The 14894-nt window shown below is 44.9% G+C and overlaps 1 protein-coding gene across 2 annotated transcripts in view; it reads right to left on the reverse strand.

The window, feature by feature from the left end:
• The window catches only part of LOC148034149 (amino-acid permease BAT1-like), a 38130-nt gene that overhangs the window by 14742 nt on the left and 8494 nt on the right, over positions 1-14894 (reverse strand). The window lies entirely within an intron of this gene.

Raw genomic sequence — 14894 nt, forward strand, 5'->3', positions numbered from 1 at the left:
CCCAAAGAACATGTGTACCTATTTCCCAAGGGCCTGACAGCATACACAAATCTTACTGACCATGCCTCATTTGGCCAAAAAAGTGCCCACAAGCAGACATCTCCATAAGAACATTCTTGATTTGAAAGGAAGCTTGTTTGTCCATATCCATCAAAGGCTTTTCTTCCAGAATTCACTGATTTGACAATATCCCACAAAGTATCAGCATGCTTCTGAATCCACACCACACCATCGAAATGACATGATGACAAACTTCTTTAGCAGCATAACCTTGGTCATCAGCCACACACCTTACATGACAGTAGTGCCTTTTTCTTGCAATGAAATACTCTGCTGGGCTCTAGTATAACAAGCAGTTTTGCAAAGACTTTGCTCCAGTGAATACTTTCCAGCTGCAAGGAATTTGCCAATTCCATTTATTGAAGAGTCCATTTGAGATTTGCAAGAATATTTCTCCAATTGGCAATAAACTTTGTGGAAATGAGCAGCCAAGTCTTTCACCCTCAAAGTGACTGATCCACCCATGAGTGATTGTCTAATGGCCAACGACATTTGTACTTCATTCTACCACATATTTATTTGACATTATGTCACTATTGCATCTCCTCTCACTGAATTCCAGCAAGCATGGTAGACCAAGATGGTTCTAACTGCACAAACTCTAACAATAATGTAGCTTTCCTTACCAACACATCGTAATGAAGTTCGTGATATTCAATCAACCATGCAACTTGGGAGAATATACTTTAGCAAAAACCATCAATCTTGTTAGGTCTAAGTCAGACGAGGACATTAGGAGCTCTGGCATTGTCTTTGTCTGTTAGCTTATGTGTTATAGACACTTTAGGTGGAGGGCACATTAGTGCATTTCTTTTCGTGCACTTTTGGCCATTATTTCAGTGGTTTGACCACATTTAGTGATTTCCCTCTTTTTTGCCTATACGCAGGCAGCTTGCCCTCCCACTTTCATTCGTCCATCATTAATCATTCATGATCAACCAGCCCTCCTCATTCTCTCATCCCCCTACTACCATCTAGCGCCCACATTGACACGTAGGGCTGCGTGTTGGGGATGACTGTCGCAACCTTGTACCTTCAACCATTGCAATCACATTGTTCCTTCTCTCTCCTGCATTCTCTTTGTCTCCCTGTCTCCGTGTTCACTTTCATCTTTCCATTGCGCACTCTCACATGGTATCAAAGCCACACGTGGGAGCCGGAGATCTTGAAGAGGAAGCACTCTGTTTGAGGCAGCCCCAATGTCTGACACTCATCTCAGGTGCAGGTGGCTCATTCTCAAGTGGACAAACACTTGTCAACTCTTGTGTTTGACAGCTGGCTGTTCTCTGTCCTGGGCAGCATTCCAGCAGCCTAGCCAGCCTGTTTTTCAGGCATCAGCACCAGTAACCCTGCGTTTTCCAGCTAGAAGGCAGGTTGCAACCTGGGCGGCAGTTTATTACTGCTGTACGGCTCTGCCTGCAGGTTCTAACCTGCATTTGCTGCAGGTTACCAGCCTCAGCTTTGCGTTTCTGGCTTATGGGCAGTCTATTACAGGTCTGGGCGGCCTTATCTGCAGCACTTGGGGGGGCTTCTCCAGGCAGTCAGTCCCTTTCTCAGCTGTGGGCAACCTGTTGTATGCTTGGCAGCCTGTTTATAGGCAATCAGAGTCTGCGTTTTCAGTCACAGGGTTGTCTTCTCCCACCTGCCAACACCTCCGCACGCTGGACAGTCAGACAGCCTCAATTTTTCTGCTGCGATTCTTACTGGGCACTCTCTCTTTGCCAAGGGGCCTCTTTCTTCGCTAGGCGACAGGTTTTTTACTTGCTTTGACTGCATTTACTGCAGCCATATTTGTGTTTTGCAAATCTGCCCCTTCGGCTCAGCATCAAGTTGTCCCTCCTACATTGGATACTCCCCATCTCTGTCAGACTTTTCTGAATTATAGGTTGCCGGACCCCATAGAGGACATTCCAATTGCAGCATCTTCTTTGTATTCTTGCAAGTATTTCTTGAAGGGCAGATATGGCCGACATGTATGCTTTGGGGGATTGTGTGGTTCGGCCCTCAAGATCATTCAGACCAACCACCATCCTATTACTCTTTCACGTTATATTCTTCTGGGGCTTTTGGTCCCTGCTTGGCATTGATGGCATCTCCTAAACAGGTGCCAGTCCTACCCTCTCTCTCCGCATCCAACAAGCTAGATGGGACGAACTACCCTCTATGGTCGTGCCACATGGAGTGTCTCCTCGACAACTATGACCTTAGGGACTTTGTTTCTGTCCCTATTCCTCGACCTCCTGTGGATCCTCATGCTGGTGTGACCATGGATTCAGCAGCTTTATGGGATCAGTTGAATACCAGAGCCCACTCTTTTCTCTTATTGAGTTGTACAAATTCTGTGCTCGTGCATGATTTGGCATCTCTCTTCCAGATCCAAACATTTGGGTATCGCTTATCTCTTGAGTTGAAGCTACGACAACTCTCTGTCGCAGATTTCCCTATGATGAGAGATCACATCCACAGGATAGAGGAGATTCAAGAGGAGCTTTCATTCCTTGGTACAAACATTTCTTCAGAGAACTTAGTTGTGACACTTTTTCACATCTTCCGTCACCAACATATGATGTGTTCTACAGCAATCTTCTCACTTCTCATAGTCGGGAGTCTCTCACTTGGGAGGAGCTAGTTCCATTAGTTCTTAAGCAAAATGTGCGTCACTGTGAGATAGATTCTTATGGAGCCCATGCAAATGGCCGTGTTTGTGCAACTTTATCTACAAGTCCAAGACATGCCAAGCAAAAGAAAGGGAAGAGGAAGGAGTTGGAGTCATATTTCGACTCTAATAGAGATCTTGTGGGGAAGTATCAAGGATATCCCACGTGTGGTCATTGTGGTCAAACCTCGCACCTCGAGGAGGAGAAGTGTTGAAATGTATACCCTCACCTTCATCTAGGAGCGAAGGGTGGATCTACATCGCACCCTTGTCTACCTCTACTTTGTCACCCGCTATTACCACCGAGTCCATGTTTCTACACATTTTTCAAGTGGAGGTGCCTTCTTCAGTGGTCTCGTCTTCTCAGCAACCTTGGCTCATTGACAATGGTGCCTTGAGTCATATGACTCTCCAAGGTGATTTATTCCACGATTTCTATCTATCAAAGGGTATCGTCACTATTGGTGACATTTCTTCAGTGCCTATCAATGGTGTTCGCCCCTTGCCTCTATTGTCTAACCATCCATCGAGCTCCGTTTCTGAGGCCCTACATGTTTCTACCTTGGGCTTCTCTCTTCTCTCAGTTTATGACCTTCCTCGCCTCGAAATTCACATTGTCTTCATCGATCCGGCCATCTTTGTTGAGGATTCTTCTACAAGAGCCACTTTTGTGACAGGTTTGCCGGAGCGTGGGATATCTATGCCCCATTCCCCTTCCATTGTTCAAGGCTCTCCAAGACAGCTTTCTCTTACTGCACTTGTTACGAATCAAACCATGTCCTACCTTCTGAGGATATTGATGTGCTTAGCATTCGTGAAAGTTGGAGAGAATGTAGAGTGATGCTATGGACAGAAGGCAATAGTGTGTGTGTTGGGACATGGGTTATATTATTGGCTTTTCCATATGATGTGATAAACTTTGAATTGCTAGGAGAAGAGAATGTTGGTGTGGTGGTAGATAAAGCCCTTGATCAAACCACAAGAACATACATACATGACAACCTCCAATGTGTCACTTTGGAAAGATGGCCTATTAAACAAGTCACTTTTGATGATGGAACATCACTGCTACAACAAAAATCATACATGTAATTTATCTCTACAAATGCTTGTGCCAAAAATATGGAAGATATCAATGAAGATTATGTTTCTACAAAAAAATCAATTTTTGTTCAAAAGAGACCCACTTAGGAGGGACCAAACTTTCTATAAATAGGTATATTGCCCTCCATTCAACCTTAATCTCATATTTGCACATTTCAAATATTTCAGCTTGCTGCCCACACCCCGGACGCAAAGGATATCATGGTCCAAGCTAGCCATTGCTATCTACAACCTAGCGCTTGTTTCTAGCCTTCCACACACTATTCAAAGCTGATTTCAGCATACTAAATGCTGGTGCTGATTTTTCCTGCGTTTTTAGTCTTTCTCTCTCCTCACCAGCGTTTTTAGTCTTTCTCTCTCCTGCACTATCGTTTGCATCAGATCCAACCTTCCTTGGCTGCGTTTGCTAGTGTTCGATATCCAAAGGCTGCCTTGCTACGATTCGAGATTCATTCAAAGTATGATATACTCTCTAGCTCATTATCCATGCCCTAATCCTTGAGATACAAGAGTTCAAGGTACAATATTCATTCACTACATAGTGTATTTGCTGCATGAGCATTGTATATTCAATCGTCATATCATTTCATTCATTCTCTGTGTTCATTGTCTCTAAGTTACCCTAACCCTAATTGTGTTCTTCTATCAATTTGTGCTTTGTCATATAGTATTATTTGTGTTTCTGTGTTAGGGTAATTCTTCACATGGTATCACAACCGAGTTCTCCAAGAGAAACCTAGGCCTTGATCTGAAAGCTCTACACAAGAAGCAAAAACAATAGAAGGGTAGATGACTTTGAACACTACTTCCGCACCACTTCTCATATCTAAGCTAAATCCATCAAGAAACTAGTCGGAGTGGGCCTCATAGATTCCTTCATGAGCTCCCAACATGGCCGAACAGACATCGGACTACCATGGGAGTTCCAAAACCTTACAAGATCTCATTTTGATGCATAAAGCCCAGCAACAGATAGAAGGTAAGTTTGAATTTCACCCTTTAGATTCGGTCTAATCTACTAACCATGCAGAAAGGCCGGAATCTTCACTTAGGAACGGCCATCCGCAAGTGGAAACTGGCATAAAGTACACTCCATTGCCTTCGTATATACTCTTTGGTGCCAGGTATGTCTACCATTTCAGATTCTGCTAATGATGATTTCCCTTCTCCTATTGGTATGGATGATTTTCATGATGGACGTGTGCAAAACAATTTTTGGTTTGAGTAATGAGAAAGACAGATATTTCTGTATGAGCTCAAGACTAGGTAAGCAGTTGAAACAAGAAACTGTGAGTACTTCTCCCTCTTCTTTTCCATCAAACAATTTTGTTTTCAAAAGGTCAAAATGAAACAGGTACATCTTCATCATCATCATTTTAATTTAATGCATTTAATGGACAAAAGGAACCCACACTATTTTCCATATCTACACCTATCACAAATCCATTTAATCTCCCTCCCATACCATCACCTTATTCCACTCCCACATCCTTTCAACCTCCATTAAGTGCACCACATGTTACCTCTCATGTAGAATCATATGTGTTTTCATTCACCACACCACGGGATTCTTCAAACTTAGGCACAGCCATTAGGACCTCATCTCTCAGTCAAGTGGTGTTCCACCTTTTCCTCACACTTTCAAGATCATTGCAGCCTAGGTATTCCCCCCTAGCCTCTCCCAAGTGTGGATCAGTTGGTGCCATATTTTGCCTCCATGGCATTACCTAGTGGACTCTCTAGTCATTATATTGTGTCCCAACCGATAGGCCTTATGTGTCCCAATGCCTCCACCTCTATCGACACCTTATGGAAACATTCATGTACTAAGACCTCCGCATCGATCGGCACCCATTGGACACTCACAGCTTATTTCTACCTATCCACCTCTTCCCCCTCCTTCTCCTTATCAGACACCACCTCCACCACCACTACCATCTTATCTTCCACATCCATCTTACCCCACATTCCCGACACCTCATGCTTCTACCTCATCTTCCACCAAGCATGCATTCAATGACATTACTCGTTTTAATGGGTCAGATTTTAGAACGTAGTCAAACTTGATGAGACATGTCCTTAACTCACAAAACCTATGGGATCTTATGTAAGAATTGGAATCCCAACTCGATCCTATACTTGTTCCATATAAGGTCATCCACTCATGGAAAGCTAGGAATACCTTTGCTATTGTCAAGCTGATGCAAGGGCCAAGGCTTATTACCTAAGTTTCATTCTCCAGCATCAGCATTTTGACTTAGAGTCAGAGCGATGGGCACACTTGACTCACCGTTATGCAGCTTGGGATAGAACCCGTCGAATAAATCTTGACTATGAGCTTCAGAACTTCAAAATCTCTAACCAAGATGACTTGAAAGTCAAATTGGCTGGGTATCAACATCTCCTTGTCAAATTCTCCACTACATGGACTCCTAAGTCCTTTGACGATCAGGTTACATTGTTTTTTAACAAGTTGCCACGCAAATATTTCAATTTTAAGCAACAAAAGGTTTCTCTACCCAATTTGTCCACATTCTATGAATTTGAATGTTAGCTACTGCCTTATGCATGGCTGTTTGATCAGTTTCATATGAATAATTCCTCAGAGGAGGCTCTTGTTGCTGATTCTCAAAAGGGGCAACAAGGAAAGGGTAAACCAAATCAAACTTCCAATCAAAATCAAAAACAAGCAAGGGAATCACAAGAAAACTCCCAATCTCAACTCAAACCAGGTGGCAAAATGTACCTAAAAAGAATAGGTATTGTCAACATTGTCAAAAGGTTGGCCATTTTGACAACGAGTATCGATCAAAGGCAAGACGCATGACACCAAAAACCAAGTCACAGACCCACACTGAACCATCTCAGTCGACAACATTCTTAACTCTAAAGGGCTTTTCTGCTTGGTCTGCAAAGGCCCATATCGTCTCCGTAGAGACATTCAATGTGAGTCTCATCCACATCTGTGAGTTGCCTCCTAATGAGGTTACTGCAGAGGCCCACTCATTACAACCAAGCACATTAGCACCTCTTTGGATTGTGGACAGAGGAGCTACACATCACATGACTCCTAGAGAGGACATCTTTTGTACCTGAGCCGTTACAACTGAGCAAGTCCGCATAGGAAACAACTCCTCGATCAAGATCCAAGCTCAAGGTTGCATCAGTTTTGCCATTGACAAGGGTCCGAATGTGGCTTCACTAAACAATGTATACCATGTCCCTCAACTTGGGGTAAACTTGTTATTTGTTCATCAACTTTGCCGATTGGGGTGAGCTATTTTCTTTACAGTGACCACAATCGAGATCCTTGACTCTCAGACTAGTTTAGTGATTACTCATAGTGAGATACAGCCTAATGGCCTATACCACATGACCCATTTTCTTACCAAGCCAATAATTGAGGGCTCCGTGTTCCATAGCTTCCAAGCATTAGCTACATCTCAAGAGCCTACAAACAATGAGCGTCTTTGGCATTTTTACCTAGGGCATCATTGCTATATGACTCTCTTTATGAATTGTCTCGCCGTGAGATGGTTAAGGGATTTCCTTGCCTGAAGCTAGTTGAAATGCTTGTAGAGCATGTCAGCTCGAGAAGCAACACTGTACCCCATTTTCTCAACAGTCTACACATAGAGCTAAGGCACCTCTTAGATTGATTCACATTGATCTTTGTGGGCCCACATCCACTGTTGCCTTGAACAGCACATTGTACTTCGTTTTAATAGTGGATGATCATTCCAGATACATGTGGGTGTACTTCCTCATGCATAAGTTTGATGCTTTCACATATTTCTCTGCTTGGGTATTACTGGTTCATAACCAAACGGGTCATTGTCTTGGTTGCATGAGAAGTGATAGCAATGGTGAGTTCATCTCCCCCACGAGTTTTCCAAAATTGTACAGCAACATGGCATCTCTCGTTAGCTCACCTCCACCAAATCTCCTCCTCAAAATGGAGTCATAGAGCATCGAAACCAGACAGTCATGGAAATGACACACTATGTTTTTTGAAGCAAAGAGCTCCCTAAGCACCTTTGGGTTGAGTCTGCTAACACTACAGTATACATCCTCATGCCAACTGCGGCTCTTCCTCATCAGAAGACCCCATGTGAGGCATTCTTTGGCTCTCGGCCTGTCATATCCCACTTCAAAGTCTTCAAGTACCGTACATACACACATATGCATGATGATAAAATAGAAAACTATACGTCTATTATAGGAAAACTTTTTGGTTAATTCATACTAGGCCAGACTTAGCTTACTTAGTCAACATTCACAGTCAATATTTCACAACACCTAGAATATCACATTGGATCGCATGTCTTCATATGTTGCGTTATTTACGGTGTACTTATTCTTATGGCCTCACTTATGGTTTTGCTTTATGTTCGTAGGGGTACACTGATTCTGATTGGGTAGGAGATCCTGACATCCAACGTTCCCATTGCGGCTACCTCTTCACCTTGGACACAGTTCTCATTTCTTGGTCCAACCCGTAAGCAAGAGACAGTGGCAGTTTCCATGGCCAAGACTGAGTATAGGGCTCTCTTCGATAGCACCACCGAAGCCATCTACTTGAGGAGTTCACTGGCTACGCTTCACTTTCACTTTTCCAAAGAGCACGTTGAGCTAGGCACTATCCGCCTAGAGTTTCTGCCTTCATCAAACAATTTTGCAAACATTTTGACCAAAGCGATCAATCGACCGATTCTTCAATACCTTCTACCCAGGATTGCCTTGGGTATACCCTCCCCTACTTTAAATTGATGGAGAGAGGGTGTTTCCCTCTTGCTTTCCCTTCCAGTTTTTTTAGAGGAAACAACTACTTGTCTTGATAGTAACAGAGATGATGCTTGCAGTTTTTTCACTCATTTATTCTTTTGTATTGTAGTTATGGACATTTGCAACTTCATCCGCAGTCAAGATAACATGATTGTAAAAGGATACTTGGACAAGAGAACAATTCCCCTATGAGGACACTGTCCAAGTGCTACCGTTGCATTGCATTCTAGGTGAGCATGGCATCTTGCATCTCCCTTTGCATTATCCCATGCATTGGCATTCTGTTCATGTAAACATGCATCTATGTGCATTTATTCCTTTTCGGTCTTTTGGAATGATTAACTCTAGATCCACCATATTCGTGGCATTGCACATGGCAATCTCCAAGGCAGTCCTCCCTAGCTTGCTTGCTTGCTTTGCTTGTCTAGCTTGCTTCACTTCTTTGCTATATTTGTGTCACCCACACCTTAGCCATTTTCCTTTTTCACCAACACCCAGTAATGGTAGGGATAGTATGCTTGTTATGTAAAGGTCTTGGGTCTAACCATCCCTTGTCACTCTCCTGTTTAGAGCACGAATACTCAATAGAATGAAAACTACTTTGAAACCCTCACTTAATGCTAAATCTATCAAAACTACAAAGCCCTAAAAAAAAAAGTCCATTGCTAATTCTATCTGCCTTTGCAGGACTTGGTAGGCCACTGGGCAGCCGACGTGCACCCTTTGTCCAATGCCCTGGCCTCTCTAGGGTGATCACTTGGGCTCCCTTCATAAGATAGCCATAACCTCTATTGTCTTAATAGGCTCTTTTTCGCCTATATATAGACAGCCTACCCTCCCACTTTCATTTATCCATCATTAATCCTTGGTGATCAATCAGTTCTCCTCATTCTCTCATCCCCTTGCTACCGTCTAGCGCCCACACTGACAAGAAGAGCTACATGTTGGGGCTGACTGTTGCAATCTTGTACCTTCAACCATTGCAATCACATTGTTCCTTCTCTCTCCTACATTCTTTTTGTCTCCTCTCCATGTTCACTTTCCTCTTTCCATTGTGCACTTCCAATCAATCACAAGGATCCGAGCAAGCAATCATCATCAACTACAAATATTGCCAAACTCATTGAACCGATAGTTACTACTCCCAAATCCAAATTGAAACCCAATCAATCGCAACCTCCGACTGCGACCAAAATTGTCACTTCAGCCAAGGAACAAGTTCCTAGCTTCAGTACAGGCCACAATCACTAAACCAAATGACACAAACAACTCTATCAACTCATGAGACGTGCTCTTCACAAGGATACCCTCTAGCACATTTACAGCCAAAGCTGATCAAGAGATCTATCATGGAGATGGTGGAAGAAATGGCTCAAAAAGAGAATCATAAGAGTGTGACAAGGCACTTGAAATTACAATAATGTTGCTTGCTCATGCATATGTTTATATTGACCTCAGAATTCAAACTAAAGAGCATGAAAAGCTCCTAGAAAGGTCGTGGACATGGGAAGAGCAAAACCACATCTACTCATGTTATTTGGCGATCACAGGTGAATTCATGAAGCATATGCCCAAGCTGGAATATAAGCAGCACTGCTTAATTCACTCTTTTCAAACTGAGCGTTGGAGAAAAGTATGTGCTACCGCCCATACTCCAAGAGGTGTTGCCCTGCTGCTGGCCTGTCATCACTACTGCCCGTGCCAGGGCTGCTGCTAGCCTGATTGGTGGTGTCTACTGTCTGTCACCAGCTGTTGTCCACTCAAGATCTGCTGCTTTTTCTTCTCCAGCCTGTAGTCAACCTTCTAGCACTCAGCCTGCTGAATTTTCATCAGCTGAGGCTGTTTCAAACTGCTAGAGACCATGTACACAGTTGTGTTTTGCTGCCTATTGCATCATGACATCATATTCCACACACACTTCTCCATTGGCTGGCCTTCGGCTGTTGTGTTTCATCATCCTCAACTCGAATCTATTGTGTCGACATCATTCTTGGTGGTTTTGCTACACTCAGCATCCATACATAGAAGATGAAACTCTCCAACACTCTCCCTCAACCCGCTGCCATGAGTGTCAATGGTTGTTGGATGGCTCCACTCCTTGAGCACCCACATCTTTATCATCTTCAGTCATTCATTTCAGCATTCTTTCATTCATCAGATACATCTTCTCCTTTTTTGTGGTTTACATTATTGTCTGAGTTCACTATGTCTGAGGTGTGTTCATACACTATGTTTTCTCTGCAAAACCTAGTGTATCATCAAATGGTCTCACCTGATGCGCCCAAATGGGCAGCTGGGTGGCTCATTATGGGCCTGACCTGTTGTCTTGCTCTCATCCTGCGGCCAATTTATACACTTCACTCCACTTTGTTGCATCATCAAATCATGCATCCTGGGAGAGAGGGAGACAAGAGGCACTACTACTAGTCATACCCCAGTGGTATTGTATTGTACATCTCATGCTTGTCATTATGGATTCCATTAGTTCAATCTGAGTTCTTGCATTCACCTCTTTATCAGTGTTTATGCATTGATCTTTTCACAGTTCCATTCATTCCACCATTCTCACATGATATCAGACAGCTAGAATCTTCAATGCTAGTGCTGTTTGTTGCTATTAACTGCCAAATTTCAGGTCTGCAATATGTGTTTATTGCTATTGGAGCCCTTTTACCTTGCATTTTTCACTCTCAGCCCTCCCCACACTCAGGACAGCCTGTCTACCTGCTAGTGACTCTAATTCTTGTGGCAGACCTGTTTTCTGCTGCAACAAGTGACTGAATCCTGTGTTTTGGCTGTTTCTCATATCATAAGGACAGGGACTTTTTTTCACCATGGCTGCTGCTACTGCCGCCTGCTGTAATAACCCCTCCAAGGCCTTGCATTTGTGAGCTGACAGCTCCCGACTGCTGGTAAACCTGAATTTTGCTGCTCTAATTATTCGCACACATTGGTGTTTCACTTTTTCAACTTAAGAGAGGATCTCCTATGTTGGTTGTTGTGATCTATCAGTACACTATCTGTTGTGCTATTCTCTATGTTTTTTTGGTTGCTTGTGTGTGAACTGTTGAACTCTTCATTGGGCTACCTGACAATAAGTGCCCCTAAACCTCTCGAACCTCTTGTTAGCGATGATCAGTCCCTGGCCGTACAGGCAGACTGGTCGGACTGACCAGTCGGACTGCCACGTGGCAGTCCGACCTGTACTGGTCAGTCGGCTGCATTTAATGCAGCCGACCTGCCTATTCTGGGCGCATTCATGCTGGCTATTTATAGCCGACATTCTGCAGCCTTCCACACTTTTCTGTTTGCAGATTACAGGCTGGAGACCGTGCACACTGCAACGGACTTCGAGGTGAACAGCAGGTTGCATCGTCGAGGTGGAGACATGCAGTCCCGCGCACTGCGCCCGTGTACATATCTGCATATCTTTGTATACAGCACACTTTATACAGCAGATCTTCATCTTCCACTGTCTCTTTCTCCCTCTCTCTTCTCTCTGCGTTCTCTCTCTCTCTCAATCTTGGTCCCACGCTTCCGCATCGCTGCACTCTGACATGGTATCAGAGTAGTGAAGAAGGGCTGACTGACTGAAGAACCTACCTGAAGAGGAGATTCCATCGCAACACAAGGCTGCGTTTCTAGCGTTCAAGGGCGAGCGGAAGGGCTGCGCATCGGAACAAGGCTGAAGCGAGCGTGGGCGCGCGGGAAAGGAGTCCAGTTGGTGGATTTGCTGCTGTTTACTGCTGTTTGAAGGGGGAGAAGGCTGAGTTTTCAGCTTTCAAGTGCAGGTTTTACTTTTTCATCACCTCCGGCGGGTGAAGAAGGTTCGGGACGCGGAAGAAAGAGCCCTAGCAGGCTGCGTTTTCACAGTCAAAGGGGGTTGCTTTTGCGTTTGTGAAGGCATTACAGGTGAAGATGTCTACAGAGATTGACTTGGAGTTCTAGACGATCATGGATCGGAAGGTGGCTGTTTTATCGGCTCTTCCCGCAGATCAAAAGCTCGATGGCGACAATTACCGCATATGGCGCGTGATGATGTTGGCCATCCTTGAGTCTTATGATTTGGCGGAGCTTGTACAGGAGGAGATTGACCGGCCCTCAGTGAGAGATGAGTCCAAACTCTCTTCCGATGCTCGTGCGGAGTTGGCCAAGGCTCAGTCTCATTGGGACAAACTGAATGCCCGGATTCGTTCTTTTCTTTTTCTGTCTTGTACTACAGCCGTGATAGCCCACATCGAGCACTTGACGGTGGCTCGGGAGATATGGCTAGAGCTTGACCAGATGTATAACCGGATGACCCTTATGAAGCCGGTTTCTTTGGAGGTGCAGATGCGGACCTTGTCCGTGAACAAGTCTTCTTCGTTGCGGGAGCACATCAACAAGCTTAGACAGCTTCAAATGCAGGTTCAGAATGCGGGGAAGCTGATTTCCTCCGAAGACATGGCGATCACACTCTTGTCCCAGTTGCCGCCACGATTCGGTGCTTTTTACTCCACCCTTATTGCTTTGGGGCGTGAGTCTACTCTTCAGTGGGAAGAGTTGGTTCCTATGGTCTTGGACCAAGAGGAACAACTGAAGGGACAGCATGCTTCCAAATCGGAAGCCTTGACAGGTCAAGCCTCTCAGAAGAAGGGGAAGGACCAAAAGAAGAAGGAGGATAACAAGTCAAAGAAGGACAAGGACAAAGCATCCACATGCCATATTTGTGGTAAGACCGGCCATTGGAAGAAGGATTGCCCCGACAAAGACAAGAAGGACACCAACAAGAAGGACACGAAGGATTCTGGGCAGTGGCTGCACCCTCATCAGCTGTGTTTCTTCATCTAGCAATCATTGAGGACTCTACACAGAAGGCTTCTGATGCTGCGATGACAGCTCCCCAGGCTCGAGAGTGGATCGTTGACAGTGGTGCTTCCTAGCACATGACTCCTTCATCAGTTGGTGTTGCCCAGTAGCGACCTTCACGTGGGCAGATTCACATCGAAGATAGCTCTTCGGTGTCTATTGCAGGACGGGGTGAAATGCAACTTATTCCAAATGGACGTGGTGGTACTCATACCTCAGAGGTCTTGCATGTGCCAGGTTTAGGGTATCATCTACTTTCGGTTCATAAGATTTGTTCACTTGGACTTTTGGTGGAGTTTGACAGTGATTCGGTGCGAGTCCTTGGTCGTGGGTCAAGGAAGGTTCTCTCATCAGGATATGAGGAGAACAGCATCTACAAATTGACGTCTTCTACCGCTCTCCCTACTCTTCTTCTTACCTCTCAAACACAGTCAGAGCTATGGCATGCTCGGTTTGGTCACCTCAACTATGATTATCTTCGGAGGGCGTCACGTAGACAGCTTGTTCAAGGGTTGCCGGACATAGTGGTGAGCTAGCAACCATGCATCTCCTGCATTCGTGGGAAGCAGCATAGGGATGCGATTCCCAACAAAGCTTCGCGGCGGTCTACTTCACCGATGGAGCTTGTATCTACGGATCTTTGTGGCCCTATGCGGAACGAGTCCTTGAAAGGGAGCTCGTACTTCATGTTGATCGTAGATGACTACAGCAGGATGACTTGGGCCTATTTCTTGGCATTGAAGTCGGAGGCTTTCTCCCACTTCAAGGATTGGCTTCTCTTTGAGGAGAACCGATCGGGCCGACGCTTGAAGACCTTGCGATTCGACAAGGGTGGTGAATTTGTTTCTAATGAGTTTGCTTGTTTTTGTGCAGATAAAGGTATTCACCAGGAGTTTGCTAACACCAACACTCCTCAACAAAATGGCATTCTTGAACGGAAGAACCGAAGTGTGATCGAGATGGCACGCACCATGATGGAGTACCGACAGACACCTCCGTTTCTGTGGGCCGAGGCCGTGGCTACTGCAGTCCATATCCTCAACCGATCCCCCACTTCGGCCGTTGATGGGATGACACCTTTTGAGGTTTACTTTGGGACTAAGCCCGATGTTTCTTATTTCAGGGTTTTTGGGTGTGATGCCTATGTTCACATTCCCAAGACTCATCGTGATAAATTTGAAGCCGCTTCCCGAAGACAGATGTTTGTTGGCTATAGCTCTCAGTCCCAAGGCTATCGTTTGTATGATCCCGTCAAGCGGGATGTGTACACCAGTCGAGATGTGCGGTTCGTGGAGGTTCCGGCCATAGCAGCGGGTGAGGAGCATCCCGTTCTTGGCGATCCAGGGAAGAGTTGGGCTCCCAAGACAGTTCCTTTGGAGCCAGCACCTTTTGATTCCGATTATGTTTCGGATACAGAGTCTACTGTTCCACCGGTCACCCC

Source organism: Lygodium microphyllum, chromosome 7 (assembly GCF_053477565.2).
Source record: "Lygodium microphyllum isolate KBCC chromosome 7, Lygodium_microphyllum_v1.1.10, whole genome shotgun sequence".
NCBI classification, from domain to species: domain Eukaryota; kingdom Viridiplantae; phylum Streptophyta; class Polypodiopsida; order Schizaeales; family Lygodiaceae; genus Lygodium; species Lygodium microphyllum.